Source organism: Eublepharis macularius, chromosome 9, assembly GCF_028583425.1.
Source record: "Eublepharis macularius isolate TG4126 chromosome 9, MPM_Emac_v1.0, whole genome shotgun sequence".
NCBI lineage: Eukaryota > Metazoa > Chordata > Lepidosauria > Squamata > Eublepharidae > Eublepharis > Eublepharis macularius.
In genome coordinates, this window is record NC_072798.1 from 49417280 (window position 1) to 49440066 (window position 22787).

Below are 22787 nucleotides of genomic sequence, written 5' to 3' on the forward strand. Positions count from 1 at the left end.
CTTCATCATGTCATTTGCCTCCTACTTTTGCTACATCGGAGACTTTTTCTTCCTGGAACTGTGTTTGTGGAGACTAAGGTGACTATGTCTCTGTTATTCACCAACTAGAAACTGTTGGGAAATATTCTGGCATATTTATATCACAATTACTCAGCTGACATTTTTGAAAGAGAGCACAGTGCAGAACAAGCAGTACTTGCAAACAGAACACATCGATTGGGGAATTTGCTCAGACGGTGCAAGTGACAAAACTGTTGCCTTTAGTATGATCTAGGGAAATCATTTGCAGTAGATACCTTCTAGGTTCAGCTATGGTGAAAGGTCACTTTGACGCTTGAGAGGGAAATCTGTGAGGACAGCACTTGCTCAGTAGGTTCAGACTTAATTTGTTACAATTGTTTCTGTTTGTATGAGTACATAATGACTTTTAATAGCTTTTAAGATGACATTTTAAACTGTGTCTATTAAATTTGTTAGCCGCCTTGGTGGCTCTGTGAAAGTAGAAAGATGAGGTAAAGCTTTTGTTAATAAATAAACAAACAAATAATGGAATGCCTATGCTGTACATTTATGCCCATAAAACACTTCTTTAAATCTCATAGCCAATAAGCAATGAACTTTGTGAAGTGTAGCTCGGTGAAGAGACGAAGGATCTCTAACAAATACTTCTCAATGCTTCCAGAAAAGCTAGAGTTATAGTGAAGAAGCCACAACAATTTAACCAGTAGTTAAATTTGTAGCATGAAGAAGCTAAGCTTATCATGTTCTCACCATCATTGAGTGTTTCCAGTTGCTGTTCAGCTGGGCAGCAGGAGGAAAATGGAGAAAAAAATGGGAGGGGCAATGGGCAGCATTCTGATGGGCTGATATCATTCCTTGTGCACCTGGAAGTGGCATCAATGCATCACTAGGGATGCTCTAGCATTTGGGCCAAACTCTATGGTCAAATGCTAGAGAGTCCCCAATGATGTGCTGGTGTCACTTCTGGTCACACAGGGAGTGATGTCAGCATGTTGCCATTATTACATCACTGGCATGCCTTCAACCAAGTAAGTCTCCTGCCTATTGTTAACCATGTGCTGGCAACCCTAGAAGAAGTCCTTTGTGTTGCCTAGCAACTTAGGTGCAAATCCTGACTGAGTCTTGGGCTTTCTGGGTAGTATTGTATAAGTAACTCTTGCAGTGTTACTTGCTCATCTGTAAAATGGAAACAGCATCCTGACACCTCTTTTAGGTTGAAGAAATCAACAATAGGGTTGCCAACACCGGGTCAATAAATTCCTGGAAATTTAGGGGTATATCCTGAGAATGGTGGGATTTGGGGAGTATGGTGTAATGGCATAGAATCCATCTCTCAAAGCAGCCATTTTCTCCAGGGCAACTGACCTCTTGAGTCTGAAGACCAGTTGTAATTCTGGGAGATCTGAGCATAGGCCTCAACATCATCAATCATTACCATCTTTCAATGTTCCATTTAAGGCAGTGACAATAATAAGTGAGAGTGCCACTCAGAATGTAATTTTAGAACTTGGAGTTTGTCCTGAATTAAATTTACTGGTCCATGGAAAGAACTGGGTTACTACTGAAAAGTCAGTGGCTTTTGGGATGGTTTGCAGTATAAACGTACGGTGGAGTAGATGGAGTAGTTGCAACTAGAGATGGGCACAATCAGCATTACGATAGAAAAATACCCACGATAATGGCGTTCGCGCGATCAGGACCCAGCAAATCAGTGCCGTCCACAGTGACTAATCCAGCGTTGGGGGGGGGGCTTCATCGGGGCTTGATTCGGGCCATCGGGATGTGATCGGGGATGCAGCCAATCAGGCACCAGTAATCTATTCCTGGGGCAACGGAGCCAGGGGAATGCCTGAGCTGTGTTTGCCCTCCTTCTGTCGCCCTGGAAACACGAATGGAAGCCCAGCTTTCCTTGATCAGCAGGGCTTCCTTCCTACCACGGAGCAGCAACGCACTCACCACCAGTTGGGAGAAGAGACCCAGGGGAGAGAGGGGGAAGGGGGTGTTCTGTAGCCATGGGCACTCCAAACTTTTTGCTTTTTTAAAAAACGGGGCTTTGTGGGAGGAATGGCTGTTTTTCTGTCTGTCACTCTCAGTTTTTAACCTGCTTTTAAAACACTATATTTGGTGGGAAAACCTCATTCATGGCTCTGTGTGTGTGTTTAAAATATGCTTTTGGAAGACTGGCTGCTTGCTTTTCAAATCAGGTGGGGAGGAATGGAGGATTCTGTCCCTGCTTTTTTTAAAAAGCTGGCTGAAACATGTTGATGGGGTGTCTCTCTCTCTCTATTTGGAGAGGCAGGGATGGGTTAAAAACTCCCCCCCTGCTCTAAGTGTGTGTGTGTGTGTGTGTTTGTGTGTGTGTGTGTAAATGTCCCCTCCCTGAGGGGAGGTGGCTCATCGCCAGGTTAAAAACTTTTTTTCCCTCTCTGCTCTCTGTGTGTGTGTGAACGTCCCCTCCCTGAGGGGAGGCGTCTCGTAGCCACGTTAAAAACATCCCCCCTCTGCTCTAAGTGTGTGTGTGTGTGTGTGTGTGTGTGTGTGTGTGAATGTTCCCCTCCCTGAGGGGAGGAGGCTCATCGCCAGGCTAAAAACTCCCCCCCCTCTGCTCTAAGTGTGTATGTGTGTGTGAAAATGTCCCCTCCCCGTGCCTACTGGGCCCGGTGGTCGCCGCCACCACCCACCTTCCCACATAGCTGGGAACAGCGGGGCGCCCCTCTGCTTTGGCCTCCCTGATCTGATCCACAGATCGTAAATGGGAGATGATCGGTGTGGATTGGTGATTTGGGGTCATTCCTGGCGCGGATCCACGATCAGCTTGGTCAGTAATTTTTTTGGGATCATGCCCACCTCTAGTTGCAACTTTTGAAGGAGCGGCAGATAATTGCTAAGTATTATTAAAGTAAAGCTTCCAATGAATGGCTGTATATTTAACTGCTAGGTATGAGTTCAAGAATAGTAGGAGTGACTTTATATCAGCTGCTGTGCAATTATTTCTGGATAAACATAATATTTAAAAACATGTCTTATACCATTAACAATATATAGCAGTTGAATGAAGCAAAGGGGTTTTGCTTCAGTCAAAGGGTTATTGAATATTCTTTGGAATGGCTTCTTTAATAAAACATTTGCTGTTTGTAGAAACTTTTTACTTTTTATAACAACAACAACAACTTTTGATTTATATACCGCCCTTCAGGGTGACTTAATACCCACTCAGAGCGTTTTACAAAGTATGCTATTATTATCCCCACAACAAATCACCCTGTGAGGTGGGTGGGACTCAGAGAACTAGAAGCTGTGACTGACCCAAGGTCACCCAGCTGGCTTCAAGTGGAGGAGTGAGGAATCAAACCCAGTTCTCCAGATGAGAGTCCTGCGCTCTTAACCACTACACCAAACTGGCTCCCATATAAATTTTAAAATGTATATTCTGCTTTCCTTCTTAATATGGATCCAAAGCAGCTGATTGCATTATTCTTCCCTTTTCTGCTTTATTCTCACAACAACCTTGTAGGATAAAATGAGAGATTGTGATGGGCCCAGGCCACTGAGCTTCCAGGGCAAAGTGAGAGTTTATATCCAGTTGTCCCAAGTCCTCATCTAATACTCTGACCACTATGCCTTGATGGCTCTCATTCTCCTCAAATATAGAATAATAATAATAATAATAATAATAATAATAATAATAATAATAATAATAATAATAATAATAATAATAATAATAATCTGCACTTATATACTGCTCTTCTAGACAGATTAGTGCCTCACCAAGAGCGGTGAACAAGTTAGTGTTATTATTATCCCCACAATACAGCTGGGGAGCTGGAGCTGAGATGCTTACCCAAGGCCACATACAGAATTCATGGCAGGAGTGGGATTTGAACCAGTAGAGTGGATTCGCAGCCGAACCACTTAAACACTGTGCTACAGCATTGTGTGCATAGGAATATTTTGTGCATTTTTATTCTTTTTTATTATAGCAGGATTTGAGTCCAGTGGCAGCTTAGAGACCAACAAGATTTTCAAGAGTCAGAGCTCTGACCCAAATCCTGCTATTCTACTACAGACCAACACAGCCACCCACCTAACATTTCTTTTTTTAAAAAAATGAAAATTCTTGACAGTATCGAGATTAAAGGACTGCAGCCCAGATCATATGCAAATATTAAAATGTATCCTTATGTCTAGAGGTGGGCACGATCAAAAAAAAAATACTGATCAAGCTGTTTGTGGATCCGCACTGGCAACAACCCCAGATCACCAATCCACACCGAACAAGTCCCATTTCCGATCAGGGATCGGGGATCGGGGAGGCCAAAGCAGAGGGACGCCCCCCCCACACACTTAGAGCAGGGGGGGGAGTTTTTAACCTGGCGACGAGCCGCCTCCCCTCAGGGAGGGGATGTTTTCACACACACACACACGCACTTAGAGCAGAGGGGGGGAAAAAGTTTTTAACCCATCCCTGCCTCTCCAAATAGAGAGAGAGAGACACCTCGTCAACATGTTTCAGCCAGCTTTTTAAAAAAAGCAGAGACAGAATCCTCCATTCCTCCCCACCTGATTTGAAAAGCAAGCAACCAGTCTTCCAAAAGCATATTTTAAACACACACACAGAGTCATGAATGAGGTTTTTCCACCAAATACAGTGTTTTAAAAGCAGGTTAAAAACTGAGAGTGACAGACAGAAAAACAGCCATTCCTCCTACAAAGCCCCGTTTTTTAAAAAAGCAAGAAGTTTGGAGTGCCCATGGCTACAGAACACCCCCTTCCCCCTCCCTCCCCTGGGTCTCTTCTCCCAACTGGTGGTGAGTGCGTTGCTGCTCCGTGGTAGGAAGGAAGCCCTGCTGATCAAGGAAAGCTGGGCTTCCGTTCGTGTTTCCAGGGCAACAGAAGGAGGGCAAACACAGCTCAGGCATTCCCCTGGCTCCGTTGCCCCAGGAATAGATTACTGGCGCCTGAGTGTCTGCAATCCCGAACAGAAACCGATCGATCTGATCAAGCCCCGAACAAGCAAACCTCTGACTGCTGGATCGGTTGCCGTGGACAGCACCGATTAGCTGAGTCCAGATTGCGCGAACGCCATTATCGGTTTTTTTTTTCAAATCGTAATGCTGATCATGCCCATCTCTAATTATGTCTCACAGTTTTAGCATCAATGATTGTGTATGAAAGCTGATCTAAAATAACCATTTTGCAGAACTAGATGTCTCCTGATGTCTCTAGTTATGACTTGATGAAAGTAGCTGTGGGTGGTGTCTGTAGAAAAAAAAGGTCTATTTGTTCTAGAAATGGAGCAATGAAAAGTCCTGGTTCTTTGTCTCAGATGCTGGGAGTAAAAGCTAAAGACTACAGGTGGACATGGACTGAAAAATGAACCAAAATTTTACATGGACTGGGCTGGTTTGGCCTTTGTGAGCCAGCAGGTCACGGGACACGCCTTTTTTCATGGATGTGATGAACTTTGGCCAGTCTGTTGGTCTGTTGGTCCATGAAACCAGACATCCCAGCGCTGAGCAATCAATTCCCTAGGCAACATAGGAGCTGCCTGCAGACCTTCTGCTGCCCTTGAAACTCACCAAACTTACCCTGAAAACCTTGATAGGCAGGTTTGACAGCCAACCAGAGAGCTCCCATTATTCTCTATGTGAGCATTTAGTATATAAGACACAGCACGGAGCTGTGGTTTCACTTTCCAGCTGGTTATTGGATTAGAGGAACTGCTTTTTGCAGGAGTTTTTTTTTCATATTGCACCAGAGGGAGGCTTGGGGCTTGTGTTGCAGCAAGGCTCTGGGTGGGAACAAGCTTATTAGGTTTCCTCAGCTGAGGCCTCATTCTTGTTTCTCCTTTATTCCCTTTCAATTCTTTGCTTGTGGGGTGGTGGGGCTAGCCTAGGGCTGTGCTGCAACCCAGACTCAGAGCTGCAGTCAGGCTCTGAGTGGAAGCTTATTGGGCTCCTTGAAGGCTCACTCTTCTGTCTCATTTTTCCCGCTTTCAATCCTTTTTGATTATGGGGTGTTGGGCTAGCCTAGAGCTCTGTCAATTGCTGCAAGCCAATGCAAGTTGATTGGGATTTGTGGCTCCTATTTATGTACTGGAAATTTCCGGGTGGTGGCTGCTTTGGGGTCTGTAACTCGGACGTCCAAAATGCAATCTTGACCAAACTTGGAGGGTGGATGGAGGAGAGCCAGCTGAAGACTCGCTGTGGGTTTGGCATTTCTGAGTGCAAAGGGAACAGTGCTACGGCCCCAGAAGTGATGGACCATGGACTGATAAACTGGTCCATGAACTGGGGTGGATCCGTGAATGGTCCATAGTCTGTAGTCTGTGAAATGTGACAGACCATGGAATAATGGTCCATGGCTTTTTCCTGGTCCATGCCCATGTCTACTAAAGACCAAATCCAGACTTGCTGTTTCCCAAGCCTCTTTTCAAACAGACTCAGTTGAAGAAAGAGTTCTTTTCTCTGATAAGGGAGAGGTCTTTGGATGCCTGTGGTATTGCAGTCACTGTTATTGTGCTGGGTTAAAAGTCAGTTCCCCGGTAGTGATATGCATTGTTTTCATCCTACTTTGTACTTCAACAGGTATTCTCACTTTCTTCTTTTAACTTCACTTATCATTATCAGTATATGACAGTTCCACAGTCTTAGCAACAGGAAGTGCTAGAGAACACTGTGTTCTCACAGCTGGCTAAATAAAACATGTTCCTTCAAAGAATGTAAAGTTTGCTAGGGTAATCTGGCAAATGAAAAAGTCATCTTAATGACAACAGAAACATCATTTTAATAGGATGAAGCTAGATATTATGTTTTGTCTATCATATCATAGGGAACCAATGCTTTTATGGCTCCCTATTCCACAGTATCAAAAATGTCTTTCATGAAAGAAAAATAATCATGATGGGAATAATAAAGTGAAAATATCATTGCTTGCATATGTCACTTATGTGCAGAATATTCATATATTTCATTCTTACCAAAAAACAAGCATGGATTTTTCATTTTTACAATTCTGTGCAACACAGGTTTTAAAATGTGAACATCTTCACTGATTCATAAATAAAATATAATGTGAAAGTTTCATATTTGAAGCTCAGATGTTGAACTCCCTTGCTTAATGAATGCTTAGAGATATTCACTTTAACACAGTAGAGAGAGGCAAAGCATTTTGTGACTGGATATTGCACACATCACTAAAAGATATCCGTGTTTGTTTATTTAAAATATGTTTTATTTGCTTTTCTCCCAAACATCCAAAGATGTTAGGTTTTTGCAGGCCAAGCCTTGGGAAATCTTAATTTTGGATAGGTAGTAGTGTTGGTCTACAGCAGAACATCAGGATTTGAATCTAATGGCACCTTAGAGACCAACAAGATTTTTAGAGTATAAGCTTCCGAGAGTCTAAGTGCCCTTCTTCAAAAATCTTAGAGACTAAGAAATTTAGCTTGCATTTTTTTCAGACTGCATGCACATTGCTTTCCTTCCAATGGAGTAAAATGTTTCCAAAGTTTATAAGCACAGAGGGATCTCTCCTTATGATGACCCACCTGATTGGCTGGGAGACAATGCTGTTTCCTGGGTAGCTCCCCCAAAGATGCATCCGTGTACATTGTGCACATTCCCGCTTTCTGCCAACAGAGTTTACAGACTGCCATTACCCGGGTAGCAACGAAAAAAGAGATACACTCATGTGCACTGTGCAGTTCCACCTTCCCACCAGCAGAGTTACATAAGGGCCCTCTTCTCTTCCTTTGGATCTGATTGGTGATTTGGTGTTAAGTTAAAACAAGATGCTGCTGGTCCAGTGCCTGCCTAACTTCTACCTGCTGCAGTGTGGTAAAAACTGAAATGAAACTCATAGACTTTGGGGTGAGAGAGTACTGTTATAATTATGTTTCTTGGATTTGGTTCACTGTTCTGTATGCCGCTTTAATGAATCAAAACAGCAATTTCTGGATGTATTTCCAGCTCATTTGTTTAAGTTTGTACACCCCAAGTACTCACTCTCCTGCAATTTTGATGTCATTTAGTTGAAAAACAGCCTTCTAGCCCCTCCCCCCCAAAGTTCTCCATAGGGAATAATATTAGAACATCAGCTCTCTCATTCTCTCCCTCCTTGTGCCCCTCCTTGTGGGGGTGGAGGCTCCCCCTCTCTGAAAAGAGAAACTAAGCCTGGAGGAACCAGTGGCCATAGAACTGGAAAGCTTCGGCCAATTAACTTCAAACTTGAGAAGTTTTTAGCAGACAGGTTGTTGTTGCTTCCCTGCAATTGTGGTATCATTTGGTTGAAAAATAGCCTCCTCAGCCCCCCCAAAGTCCCCTGTATGGAATAGTGGAAAGGCTGCTGATCTCATTCTTTATTTTGTTAAACATATAGACCTCAACAAGAAAGCATGGCAAACAGAGAGTTTCAGCAGAAAAGTAATTTTTTGTTGTTGTCAGTGGATTACTCTAACAGGAAAATGAAGTGAATGCAATATGAGTTTTTAATGCTAATATACTGCTCTCCCTCTAGGCTGGAGCCATTTAGGAATCAGTAGAGAAAGAAGTGTGGCTGTATAGAAAGGGACCTAATTTGTGGGTCTGCAAAATCAACTCTCTTTGTTCAATCTGCTCAAAACTTAGGGAGTTTTTAGATTAGAGGGAAGACTGTGATCTGCGCAAATTTGGTGCCATTAATTTTATAAACAGCTGCCCCAGCCCCTTGAATAGATTCCTCTTTGAAAATAATGGCCCAAAGAAAAGCCATAGCAATTTGACTCCCAAACCAATAATATCCTACACAGAAATAAGCAATCACAGTAAAAAATTACATCCCACCCCGATCCAGATCAGAAATTATAATAAATGTTCTTGGTTGGTTCTCTGTTAAGTAACCTACTATCATGTGATACCATCCCCCATAGGTTTAAAGCAGGGGCAGTGTTAGTGATTCTAGGGCCCTGGGCAAAAGTAGAGTTATCCACCGGGGGGGGAGTGTAAAGCACACTCCTCCTCCTTTCCTCTCTGCTGGTCTCTTACAGCAGACAGCGGGTTGAGGAGAGTCCTCCTTGGCTATCTTCCCCCAGCCCTTTAAATAGGGCAGCACATCAGGCCCAGACCATGTGGGCACCCCCAGCCTCTTGACCATTTGACAGTGATGATCAGAGGTGAGCCAATCACTTAGTCTGTTTGGCTCATGCAGAACCTCTGCAAATGCCTTCTGAACCAGTTTGAACTGGTTTTCCCCAAAGCTGAGCATATATAAAGACACTACTAATTCAAACTCATTAGAGTCACTAAGGACTACTTAGAAAAACATTGATGGATAGGTTTTATTGAAAGATAGCATTTACTGATGATTGATTTATATGATTTGTGAGTGATATTTATTTAAATAATTCCCTACTGAGCATAGCAGTTATGCACCAAGGATTTGGGGGGCAGGGAGGAGATGCAAGGATTTGGGGGGCAGGGAGGAGATGCAGATTTGGGGGGCAGGGCTGTGTGCATTCTCACACAGCCCTGTTGGGCTGTGTGAGAATGCACATATTGTACTGCATGGTTAAGAAGGAACATAGTGATATGACCTGCTGAACACCCACAAAACAGATTACTGAAAAATCAGGACTTTGTTCAAAACCAACAAACAGGACATAAGCCAAATGGTTGGTGTTCAAGTATCCCTAGGTACTGGGTTATGTATATATATGGGTAGCCAAACTTACATATTTAAACTCCAAGGACACCGCTGAATATGGAGAAGTTAGGGCAGAACTCAAGTCTTCCAGGCATTCATTCATCGTTGCATACCTGAGTAGGGCTGGGGACTTTCTTCCTTGAAATTCACAATTAAAGTTTCCTTGATAATTGACAGTTCCTCAAAAGAGCCGTCTGTTTGTCAGTCAGTGGACTTTTTCCTTAAATTTGGAGTCTCATGTGTTCCTATTAACACCTCACTAGTCAGGTGTATCTGGGTCTCCATACAGTTATCAAGTCTGATCAAATGCCCAAACATTGAAAGCATAGCCTCTCAAATATTTTACATGGATAAACTCTTGTAGTGGAAGATGCAAAAAAAATTATTTTAATTTCACTATTCAGTGAACAAAAAATAAATCATTGGTAGGACATAATGTGAAAGGACAGATTTATATTTACAACTTTTAGGGGTTTGTCTTTTAAAGAAACATTACCTTGTTAGACTAAGAAGTTCACTAGAAAACAATTTTAATCTGAAAATTAGGTATAGTAAATATACTGGCTAAATTTAGACAGTGACAACATCTCTCTCTCAGTTTAAAAGAAAGCAATTATGTTCTTGTTATCTTTTCCTTCAAGATGAAAAACAATAATTCTTTTAGCTTATTTTTCTTAAACATTGCCTGACATGTAAGTTATAAATTATTCATCATTCATATCTATGCATTAATGTATACAGGTAAAAGATAAGCACCCAATATACCTTTACCAAGTAAATGGTGAGGGGTGGGGATTATGATTTGGCTATATTTCCATTAACTTATTTTCTCAGGATTTATTAAATTTCTTGCTGAACATCTAATGTCTTTGGCAAACACAATGGTGGAAGGAAATTATTACACAATTCATCATGAATCCCTCAAATTATGTGTTCTTTGTTCTCATCCAATTCGTACATTATAAATCCCCTAGTCCCTAAGGTTCCATAAAAATAATGACCTTGTACAAAGAGCAAACATTTCACTGAGATTCATGAGAAGCCAAAGTGTCCAGGTAGTTAGTGCATTACGGGATGCAACTATTTGTAGACTGGTGCCATGAAGAAGAAGACATTTATCTTCATTCTACTTCTTGGTTCATCCTCTGACCTTTTGATGAAAAGCAGCACCAGATTATTTCTGCAAAGTCGTAGGGATATAGTGACTCACAGTGTTGCAAAATGGCTGTAAAGCTGCCATTAAATACACTGTAGTTAAGAATAGACATGGGCACGAATCAGAATACGAAGCAAATGTCATCATGAAACAGGATGTTTTGTGTATCACAAAACTGTGTTTTGTGGAGGTGCAGTTATCACAAAATTATCACGAAATTCATGACTTTTTGGCCTGTTTCTTTAGCTTCATGAATGATTCATAATTTCAGACAGGCTCGTGCTGATCCATTGATTCCATTGGCAACAATGGGCCCAGACCTTTTGTTGCCATTGGAAACCCCAGCTCTCCTAGCCATCTGAAGAGCTTCCATTTTGCCCTATACTGCTAGGAGCTGGGGGTCAATCCCCTAGGCACCCAAGGAGGTGGGCCTTCTGTAGCCATGGGCACACCAATCTCACCCCTCCAAACCTTGTTAGGCAGGTCTGTCAGCCAACCACAGACTCCTGTTCTGCTCTATGTCAGTGTTTTTAATAAAAGGCACCTCTCCCTGCCTCATGTTTCAGTGACCTTCCCAGTCAATGTATTGCAAACTGGGAGGGTGGGTGGAGGAGAGCCTGCTGAAGTCTCCCTGCGAGTTTGGCATCTTCGGGTATGAAGGGGGCCTTGAAATGCCCCGGGTTCTGATGAATCGTGAAACTAACAAATCATTTCAGCAAGCATGTGAATTTTGTGAAATTTCGTAATTCGCGATTCTTGGATTGCAATGATACATGAAACTCTCATTTCGGGCTTTTTCCGTTTCATGCCCATGTCTAGTTAAGAAGTAACAATAGTGAACAATTATGACCACATCACCAAGCTGTTGCTACTACCAACCTCAAAAGCCCTATTAATTTCTCCCAACTGTCCCTCCTCCTATTTGACAAATCCAGGGGCAGGGAGGTAACTGGTTCCTTTTTCATTTCCTCTCCTCATGAAATATGTTGGTGAAGGAAAAGATAAGGGACAGCTAGTGTGGTCCTTGGGACCTCTGACCCCTAAACTTGAGCAGCAGCCATCACTGTCTATTCTCTCTTTCTAGGCCACAGCAACAGGATTGGTCCCCACCAATGGACTGGCCCTTCTTGCCACACTGAATACAGCTGGTGAGTGTTTCATTCTCTTTGCTGGAGAGGAAAAGGGCTGCAGCACACCAAAAGGGACTTCCTATTGGTCCTACTGCTCACAGGGGACAGGTGAGCACATGGCTGTGGCTGCTGCTGCTCCTTGTCACCATTGCCACTAGCTCACATCAGCAAGCTTCAGTGGAGCATAGAAGCAGCAGCAGGCAGCACCCAGAAGGACAGGCAGTGAGAGACTGGTGGATAACTGTAAGTGGCATTGCTGCTCCATTTTCAGCTACACGAATAAAGAGTCATAGTGCCTTGGAGCAGCTGCTGCCACTGTGTAGACTAACCTAAAGAGTTTGTACAGTTAGAACATCAGGACCACTGTTAAGACAAAGCAGAAAGTGTTGGATCTTGCTTAGCATTTTGCATGAGAGGAGGGGATAGTTTGGGAAGCAAAATTTTCTATTAATTCTTACTTTTAAAAGAAGAACCATACATTTACTTACACAATTAATTCAGAAGTCCGTTCAAGTTAGGCTATTGAAGAGCCAAATACAATAGGAAGCAGAGAAACACATTCAACAATGTGTAGGGACTCACTGTGCAATCCTAAACAGAGTTACACCCTTCTATGTCCATTGAAGTCAATAGTTTTACAAGTCTGTCTTTAGGATTACACTGTCAGACAATTATCCTCTGTGTGATCATAGGAGTGACATCCACACTGTCCTTATTTTCATTTTAATGTTTCTTATATAGTTGTATTTATATTTTAATATAATAAATTGCTTCTGTTGCTGTAAACTCTTTGTGTTCTGTATAAGAGCAGAAGGTGAATGCAGAAATTTTCAGTTTCTTAACTGGACAGGAGAACTTCCTAGTGGATTATGCATTTAGTCATTATCATTTATGTAGTTAACTGTTTGGGATTATGAGGTGACTTGTACTGAGACAGACCATTGGTCTGTCTAGCCTGGTATTGCTGACTCTGATTGGTAGTAATTCTCCAGTCTCAGACAAAGAATGATCTTTCCCAGTCCTTGCTGCCCCACATCCTTTAATTGAAACACCAAGGAGTGAAACTGGGATATTCTGCATGCATAGCATATATTCCTTCATTAAGCCATAGCTCCTGCCCAACATAAAGACCTATCCTAGTCAGCATGTAAAGTACGTGTGTTCTTTACCTTCCTACATTTAGCACTTAAAGGAGACCTATTTGTTATCTTAAAGTGATGAATTGGATAGTTTTAAAAGGCCACATCTTTGCTTTAGCTACATGGAAGAATGTGATAGGATATGTGAACTTTGCAAAAAGAGAAGCGTCTTACTGACATTCCTGTACAATGTGGAAAGTTGAGAACATGTTTCTTCCTGACATGAGCTTGCAAAGAAAAGAGCAGAAAACCCAGAACACGCCTTGCAAATAGCTTCAGAGGTTTTAAGCATTAGGCCATAATTATACAGAATTGGCAAGCTCTGGCAGGTAGTGGTGATAATTATAAGATGCAACTAATTTAAAATGCTGAATCCTCAGGGATATGGTTTTGTGATACAGCATAATTGTACTTCCCTCACATGAAAGTTCAGTTTTCATTTCCCAGAGCATTCAGCCAAACCTAAATATCCTTTAAAGCCCTGATCCACTGCCTAATGAGAAATCCACAAGACATGTTATGGCTGAGTATATGAATTTAGAATCTTCATGTCCAGTTACTTAATTCACATAATTGCTGCAAAATGTAGCCAAATTTAAGAACCTTGCTGAATTTGACCAAGGGGCATGTCTAATCGTAGATGTTGTTTTCAACAGTGATCAGCCAGATACTTTCAGGAAGCTATGAAGTCAATAACAACCATATCCTGTAGCATGCCAACTTAAATGGATGTATTCCAAAGACCAGCAGTAAAAGGTCGAGGGATAGTATTTCTTTGGTATGTCTAAAGATAAATTGTGCATAGGATGTACAGGCATAAAAATGGGGTTCAGAAGGTGCATTTGGCCAGAATAATGCTCCTGGAGGCATTCAGTTGGATTCTGACAAACAGATCTGCGTGTGCACGGGGAGAGTGATTTTCACTTATCCTCGACTTCTCAGGACAGCTCTCCAACACTCCCTCAAATGCTAACCTTGGGGGGAAGGGATACTTAGGAATAGGATTTGGGGAGGCATTTTATGCTTCAGTGAGGGATCCTCAGATTGAAATCCTACAGACAGTGTTACATTTCGATGTGATCTCTAAGTCATAGTCTCTGGACATTCAAGCTTTTTTCTAAAGACGAGTTTGTTACACCCAGATTTGGCCCCCATACTCTGAACTGTCTAGTATAATTAGCAATATGCAGCTTTTCAAAGGTGTAGGTGAGATACATGAACTTGTAACCTATAATCAAGCAAGGCCATTAAACCCATAATTTACTTTGGCCATGCTAGAAATTCTGCTGATTTGTTTTCGACTAAACTTATCTCAATCCTTTGTGGAAATCAAGGATCTTAAACAGCATGCAAAGTCTGGCCATATAAGGAATAATGCATGTGCTCAGTTTAGAACACAGAAGGCTTAGATATTTTCTTGTGGGAAATATTGTAAAAAGCAAAAACAGCTTGGGTGCTACATTATTTAAAGGATTAGGGTTAGAAACAGGCACAGCTGGCCATCAATCAAGGAATTTTTTTACCTGCTGCTGTTTTGTGGTATAGAAATGGCACTCAGCATATGGTGTTTGAAGTCTGTTCTGTGTTTTCAGAAGAAGACATCCCAGTGAGGTTAGAGTATTTCATTTAATCAGTTTCACAGATAATGACTTAAAGAAGCCCCTGCAGTGAAAAAGTGCAGTGGGTGGTGCCTGGTTAAACCAAGGATGTGAGTCTAACCTCAGGGTTCTTACCTAAACGCCTCCTTGGCAGCTCATCTGATCAGGGTTTAATAAGAATTATCTTGCAAGTTTTATCATCTCTCTCTCATGGGCAGAAAGCATCTTCACACTGACTTGGAAAGAAGCTCTATTAAACTCATTGTAGTTTACGGCCCATGAAAGATGCAGAGGAGAAGAGAATCAGATGGGTTCTATCAATTTCATAGGGTGACCCCAACTTCTAGTATTATGAGAGAGGGAGAAGTTTCTCTGTATTCACTTCCTCTATGGCATCTATAATTTTGTATACTTCCATCATGCCTCCTCTCAGTTGCTTTAGCCTTGCCTCATACAGCAAGAGCTCCAATCCCGTGATCATTTTGATTGCTCTTTTCTGTACCTTTCCCAATACTTCGATATCTCGTCTGAGATGTGGCAACCAGAACTGTACACACTTTTCCACCTTAGGCTGCATTAGGGCTTGTAAAAAGCACTACTAAAACTGGCAGTTTTATTCACAATCCCATTTGTGACATGGGTGGGAATTGGGGTCCTATGTTGAAATGGGAGCATTAGGAAGCACTAAATCATTTTTCTTCCCAACTCTACATAACTTTACTAACTTTCCATCATCCATTCAGAAACCAGTGAGCTTGCATGGAGAATATTATATATTTTACACAATGAGGGGAAAAATGGGTAAATGTGAGTTTTACTTACTTACTTCACCTTGGTTGTAGAAAATATACACGCAGCCTTACTGATGTTTTTCACATGAATGGGCTGACTCATGTATAATTTGGTCCCCCTAGAACTGCCTTTTCAGTGAAATCCTTAACAGAGTTACTCCAGTCTAAGCCTATTGAAAGAGGAGCAAACAGATCTAATCCTTCAGGCAGCTCACCTGTCCCTGTGTGTGTGCACACATGGTATTTTTACTGTAAGATGGGAAAAGCCTACAAAGCAGGCAGGGTGCTTATCGCAAAGCGTGAGGAATGGAGAACAGCAAGACTAACCTCTTGATCTCTGGCTGCCCCCCTAAGCAACAGAACAGTCTTGCCTGTCTTGTGGAGGAATATAAACAAAGCCTTAGGCCAACCCTCTCTGCATCCACTTTTAATCACACCCCTCAGCTTCTTTTCTACCCAGGGCTGGATCTTGGGTTCCTGGCACCCGGGACAACCCAAGTCCAGCGGCCCCCGCATATGCGTGCAGTGCGCGCATGCTCCCGGCACTGCATGACGATGTCACTTTGTGACATCATCACGCAGGGCGGCGTGCCACCAGCAGAGTGGCGGCAGCACTGGCAGCTGAGAGGCCGCATGCGCCACTCACCTGTCCCACTGAGGGGGTGGCTGACTTGCCGCGCACTCTCTGTCCTGCGGGGCAGGCAAATGGTGTGGGTGGCCTCCCAGCCCTCCATGTCACTCACTTGCCCAGCAGGACAGGGAGCGCGTGGCAAGCTGGCCACCCCCTCAGCCAGGCAGGCGAATGGCATGGAGAGCTGGGAGGCTGCCCATGCCATTCACCTGCCCCACAGGACAGGGAGCTCGTGGCAAGCCGGCCGCCCCCTCAGCAGGACAGGCGAGTGGTCTGGGCGGCCTCCCAGCTCTCTGTGCCATTCACCTGCCCAGCTGAAGGGTGGCCGGCTTATCGTGCGCTCCCTGTCCTGCTGGACAGGTGAATGGCGTGGGCGGCTGCTCAACCGTCCACGCTGCCACCGGCACGCTGACGGCAGCTGGCAGCTGTGCCCAGTGCCCCCTCTTTAGTAGCACGGGGGCAGACTACCCCCCTCCCCTCTCGATCCAGCCCTGTTTCTACCACGTTGCCATCAGCTGCAAGCAAGCTATTTGCCCACCCATTAGAAAAAACAGGTCTTGTGAAGAGCATCCCTGGTTACATGGAACAACAATCTTCTTGGTGAGCTACAAATGTGATTAGGGGAGACCTTGCACATAGAAACACTAACCACTGCTAGATATTTCTTCACCAGATGTATGAAGAGGCTATTCTTTGTTTTGTGCTAACAGAGTAACAGAGCTCTTGCTCTGGATTTTTAAACCTACCAACAGAGGCTTGATTTTAATCCTGTGGTTTGTAATTGTAAGCCACCTCAAGCAGGACTCTGAAGAGACAGCATAGAAATGGTCTAAATAAAAAAAATAAATAATTCCTTGCAGTGGGCAGCACTTTCTAGAATTGGCTATATTTGAAAACTTCTTTCTCTAAACTAGTTTGTCATTTACTAATGCAGAGAGCACATTTAAGGTATACCATGTGATGCAAAGAAGACCACTCAGATGCAGTGAGTCTGCTATTCTAAGCTTCACTTAAGAGAAAGCAAAGTTAATTGGCCTTTTAGTGCCTTTCACTTGGTGGACCTCCACCATGCCTTCCACCCTCTACTTCAGATTTAGCCACTACCACTAACTCTTCTCCCTAGCACTTTTTAGGCCAGGAGAAGAGGCATCAGAGGAGGTTGCTCCCTGCTATTAATCTTCTAGTCACCCAAACCTTCCAGAAATGGAGAGGTTGGTAGAGGTGGAGAGCAGTGGCCAATGCTCTCCTAACAGATAAGGAACAGGAACCAACAAACCACCAATAAGGAGGGCTAGCAACAGAGAAAAAGGGTAGTAGCCACTCACTAAGATCACCATCCTCCAAGTGAGACCTGGAGTTCTTCTGGAATTATAACTGATCTCCAAGCTACAGATATCAGTTCTCATGCAGGAAATGGCAGCTTTGAAATGTGGACTCTATGGCATTAGATCCTTGCTGAGCTCCCTCTATTCTTTGTTTTGTGCTAACAGAATAACAGAGCTCTTGCTCTGGATTTTTAAACCTACCAACAGAAGCTTGATTTTAATGGCCAAACTCTGCCCTCCCCAGGCACTGCCTCAAATATCTAGGAATTTCCCATCCTGGAGTTGGCAACCCTACCACTCACTAATGGTAGCATCCGTCCAGTGAGTAGTAGTGTGAGCAAGAACTGATGCTCCATCTACTACTCACTCACCGTCAGCACCTCCTCCTCCTCCATTTATAGTCTGCATTTCTCACTGAGATCCAAGGCAGATTACACAGCGCAAGTGAGATACAATATAACCAACAGCTAGAACATTCACTGAGAAACAGTTAGAATTTTCATTGAACAGATAGGGTATGATAACAGGAAATGTGAAAACAAGTATAAAGTTGAGCATAAAGAAGAAATCTTCTGAAACAATAAATAAGTAATTTACATAGCATATTAAGAAATGGGGAAACTCCCTAGCGGTGCTTATCTGCATTAGCAGATAGTACATAACAATAACAACATTTGATTTATATACCGCCCTTCAGGACAACTTAACACCCACTCAGAGCAGTTTACAAAGTATGTTATTATTATCCCCACAACAATCACCCTGTGAGGTGGCCTGAGAGAGCTCTGGAGAGCTGTGACTGACCCAAGGTCACCCAGCTGGCTTCAAGTGTAGGAGTGAGGAATCAAACCTGGTTCTCCAGATTAGAGTCCTGCGCTCTTAACCACTACAAACCTGGTTCTCCAGATTAAAGTCCTGCGCTTCTAAAGTATGTGGGTGGGCCTGAGAGAGCTCCGGAGATCTGTGACTGATCCAAGGTCACCCAGCTGGCTACAAGTGGAGGAGTGGGGAATCAAACCCGGTTCTCCAGATTAAAGACCTGCTGCTCTTAACCCCTGCACCAAACTGGCTAGTGCTAGCATATAGTCCATGTCCCTGCCAAAACATGTCTCTGAGAGCCAAACCAGAAGAGATGTCTGACACATAGAAGACACACGTCAGTTTCCTGCAAGTTTCCATGGGAAATGTAGTGAGAAGGAAACTCTGTTTACTGATGAGAAGCCATTGGAGTGACTGCAAAATGGGAGTGATATGCATGCTTTATCTAGTTCCTGAGAGTAAGTGAGCTGCAGTGTTCTGCATCAGCTGGAGTCTCTGCTTTGCAGGAAAACCTATGTAGAGTGTATTACAGTAGTCTACCCCAAATTCTGGGAATTGCTGACAATGATGAGGTCTCCTTGGATAGTAGATGAAAATATGAAGTTTTAGCTAGGAGGAGAGATGGTGTCAATGGGGTTTAGGCAGCTGATGTGGAAGACAGGATCTTGGTGATGGGCACCATTCATGCTACTCCCTGAGTACAGGGAAAGAGTTATGATGAGGCAGGTTTTTGGGGCTGACTGGGTTTCCTGGAGACGACGGTCTATTGGCAATTGCCTGAGGGTACTGACTCCTGAAGTTGTCAATGTAATTAAATTCCATTGAGACACAATTTCTGAATAAACATGCATAGAATCATGAAGAACGAATATGACACTAGTAGTCTCAGAAAATGTGTTGGTCCTTCAAGAAAGAACTGTGACAAGGGGCAAGCATATAGGGCCAAATCTAGATATTCTAAAGCAGCAGACATAAATGTACCCAGGGCTTTTTTTCTGGGGAAAGAGGTGGTGGAACTCAGTGGTGGAACTCGGGACTGCACAATGACATTACTTTGGGTCAGATGGAACAAGGGAGGAGTTTTTTAAAGTTTAAATCGCCCTCAGTGAAAATGGTCACATGGCCAGTGGCCCCGCCCCCTGATCACCAGACAGAGAGGAGTTTAGATTGCCCTCTGTGCCACACGGTGCGAAGGGCAATCTAAACTCCCCTTTGTCTGGAAATCAGAGGGCAGGGCCACCGGCCATGTGACCATTTTCAAGAGGAGCTGGAACTCCATTCCACCGCATTCCAGCTGAAAAAAAGCCCTGAATGTACCACATATGACACCAAAAGTTATTTTATTGCATTTCTATCCCACTCTTCTTCCAGGGATCTCACAGTGGCATATATGTTTTTCCATGCCTCCATATTGTTTTGATCTAATTTAGGTTAAACAATAGTGATTGGCTCAGTGTTACCTACTTTGTTTCATAGCAGGCAGGGAGGGCAGGATTTGAAGCCCCCTTCCTAATCCAACACTTGAACCATTACACTATACCAGCAATCACTGTATGGAATTGTTTATATCTTTATGGAGCAGTCTGTGGAACAGACTTCTCCATAAAGATCTATAAGTGGCTTGGCAAACTCTGTGGCTAGCTGGATGTTTCTAGGCTGGATTTGGCAGCCAGTTATTTCCCAATAACTGTGTGCTAGCACGCTGACCACAAAACAGGCCTGTTTTCAATCTATGAAACTGAAGAAAAGAAGCCAAGCACAAATAGTCTTTCTAGTTTGAGTGTAAAGTATTAATGAGCAAGGTAAAGAGAAATAGGATCTTCGCTTCTAAGCAGTGTATGGTTCTCTTTGGAAAACTAATTTCTCTCAAAGTCAGGGGAATGTGTTTTTCTTTGTTAAAGGACATTTATGTATCAAGTGTTGTTGAATGTAAGTGTACCAGGAGCAAGCCATACAATGACTGTTGTTGGCCCTCTCTGTTCATATTTGCATCTTACAAAGCATATGAATGTAACATCTCTTTGCTGTGCTCATTACGCTGTAATAGAAGTTCATTGGAGATTAAAATTCTCAGTAGAAATTAATGGATAGCTGAATAAACACAGGAAGGCATTTTAAATCATTGGCAAGGGGTTTGCCAGCTGAGCCTCTTGGCAACTGAGCAATAAAAAGGAAAATACAAACCTGATGATCTTTCTTGTTTGATAGGTCACATCCAGAGAACTTTTTTTCTGAATGTTACCAGGTCTTGAGGAATGCACACAATATGCTTATCCCTGGAACTCAAGAAGACTCTTCTCATTTTCCTCTGTGACTGCATTCAAATGTCATATCATCATTTAAAATGTCTCACAGTTTGTTTGAATTGTGACTTGTACAATAAACTCAGTTTAATCTGACAGACATGAGCCACAAACCTCGGTTTGTTTACAGACCCAAGTTTGTCCAATTTGGAGCTCTAGCACCCAGCATGCAGAACAACCTGTTTAACTGTATCTGGAACTGAATTGCTGTGAGAGGCAGCACTGATCTACAAACTGGCTTGTAACTTTAGATGTCACAAGAAGTTCCTGTTAATTTTATCTGTATTGCTATGACACAACTAACCATGTTTTGATCAAACCACCATTTCTAAGCTATGGATTATTGTGTCATTTGAATGCTGCCTACCTGTCTACCTAATAAAGGGTCATCATGGCAATGTGGCCAGGCCATATCAATGCTGGTACTTGTGAAATGAATTGAATTGAAAATCTCAAGGAGCTCATCACATGCTCCTATCTCATATATTTGAGAAGAAGAGACTATGACACATTTCCTCAATCTAGGCAATGACTTTCCTAAAGAGGTCTGACATACATAAAGCAAAACTTAAAAAAAAAGTTTAAAATAGGTTTTAAACATTTTAAAGAGAAAAAAGACCCAAACTCATTTTTAAATTCAGATTGCAAAGTATGTTATATGAGTAACCTATTGATTTTGCCTGGACATAAGGAAGGTTTAAAATAATGTTTTTCTTTCATCTAATGTTAGCTTTTTACTGCAAATGATAGTGGCATATATTCAATAATTATGTACAAAAAAAAATTGTTCTGATTTCCTACTATGTAAAATAGTGCATATCCTTGCTGAGGTTTGATGATTTAAAACATTTAAAAAGATAATGAGTTTTTTTTTAAATGAAAATTTTCTGGTTCAATAGAGAACAAAATAAAATAGATTTTCAGATAGAAATACTATATATTAGCTGTAGGTGTCCCCCCCCCAAGCTATTCTGTTTCCCAGCTCAACTAAATACATCCAAACAGTTTGTCTGGCTATCTGACATTTTTATCTAAACTAGCATGAACCTATTTTTGGGATTTGGAAAAGTCATTGTTCAGCTGCTCTAATCGGTAGTTCAACTAAAACAATATACCTAGGATTTGCAGTAAATGGGGGCAAATACTAATTACTGTCATCCTCAGTTTCACTGAAAGCTAGCAGCATTTTTCTGTTTCATTCATCTGGACCCCATCTTTTACAAAAATAGAAATGTTTCACTTATGTAAGTTTGACATGTAAGTTTTAAGTTTGACATGTACAGTGAAGACTCTTTGTTCCTATAAGTCACATGCCAGCTTCCATGTTTGCTAAAGGCAAACAATTGGGATGTACTAATCCCCAACCTCCACTGTTCAGTGGAGTGTCCCTGCCTCATGGCACTGAGAACATAGAGTTCCAGGGTATAGCTTTCTGGCAAAGCAACATCACACACTTGGGAGCAAAGGCAGAGAAGATTAGCACTATGGATTTTAGAGATGCCTTGTTTTCCATAGCATAGGATGAAGTGTGTGATCGCCAACATCTAATACATATGGAGGAATCAGGTTCAGAGCCACTGCTACTGCCCCTGCCAGATCAAGTCAGGCAAGGGAATGGTGAAAGTTGAAGAGCTTAAGGATGATGTTTGTGAGGCTCCTGGAAAATTTGAGATGTTTGGGCCTCACCGCACTATTACAAAGCCAATAAGAACATAATGGTTATGACTGGATTTAGAATTGGGTTTAGAATGAGCCAGAGCCAGGATCCAGACTAAATTAATAATTTCTGCTCATTCCCTCTTCCTGATGCAAAGTCTTTTCCTAATACTCCTCAAGGTCGCCATGATGTTCCCTCATTCTTAAACCACAGAAATGGTACCAGAGGCATTTTTAAAACTTCAAAAATAACTAGTTAGTTTACTTACATTAGTTGGTATAGGTTAGGTGAAGTTAGGAGTTGAAACTTTTTGAGGAAAAATTCAACAAATATATATCTAGTTCACTGAGGTAAAGTTCAGAACATGCACAGACTTCAGTTCTTATACTCTTTGCTGTTACTAGAGATGGGCACGAACTGGGAAAATAGCGGTTCGTGGTTTGTCACATTTCATGAACCATAAACCACCATGAACTTGCCCCGTTCACACACTGGTTCATTTGGTTCATATGTACGTGACTTCTGGGGCTGCAGAA

The 22787-nt window shown here is 42.5% G+C and overlaps 1 long non-coding RNA gene across 1 annotated transcript; it reads left to right on the forward strand.

Moving 5' to 3' along the window:
- Positions 1-281: 281 nt before the first annotated feature.
- On the forward strand, positions 282-20987 carry LOC129335396 (uncharacterized). Its single transcript, XR_008597605.1, has 3 exons — positions 282-369; positions 11943-12006; positions 20500-20987. It is a non-coding gene; the product is annotated as an uncharacterized LOC129335396 (long non-coding RNA).
- The last annotated feature ends 1800 nt before the right edge of the window (positions 20988-22787 follow it).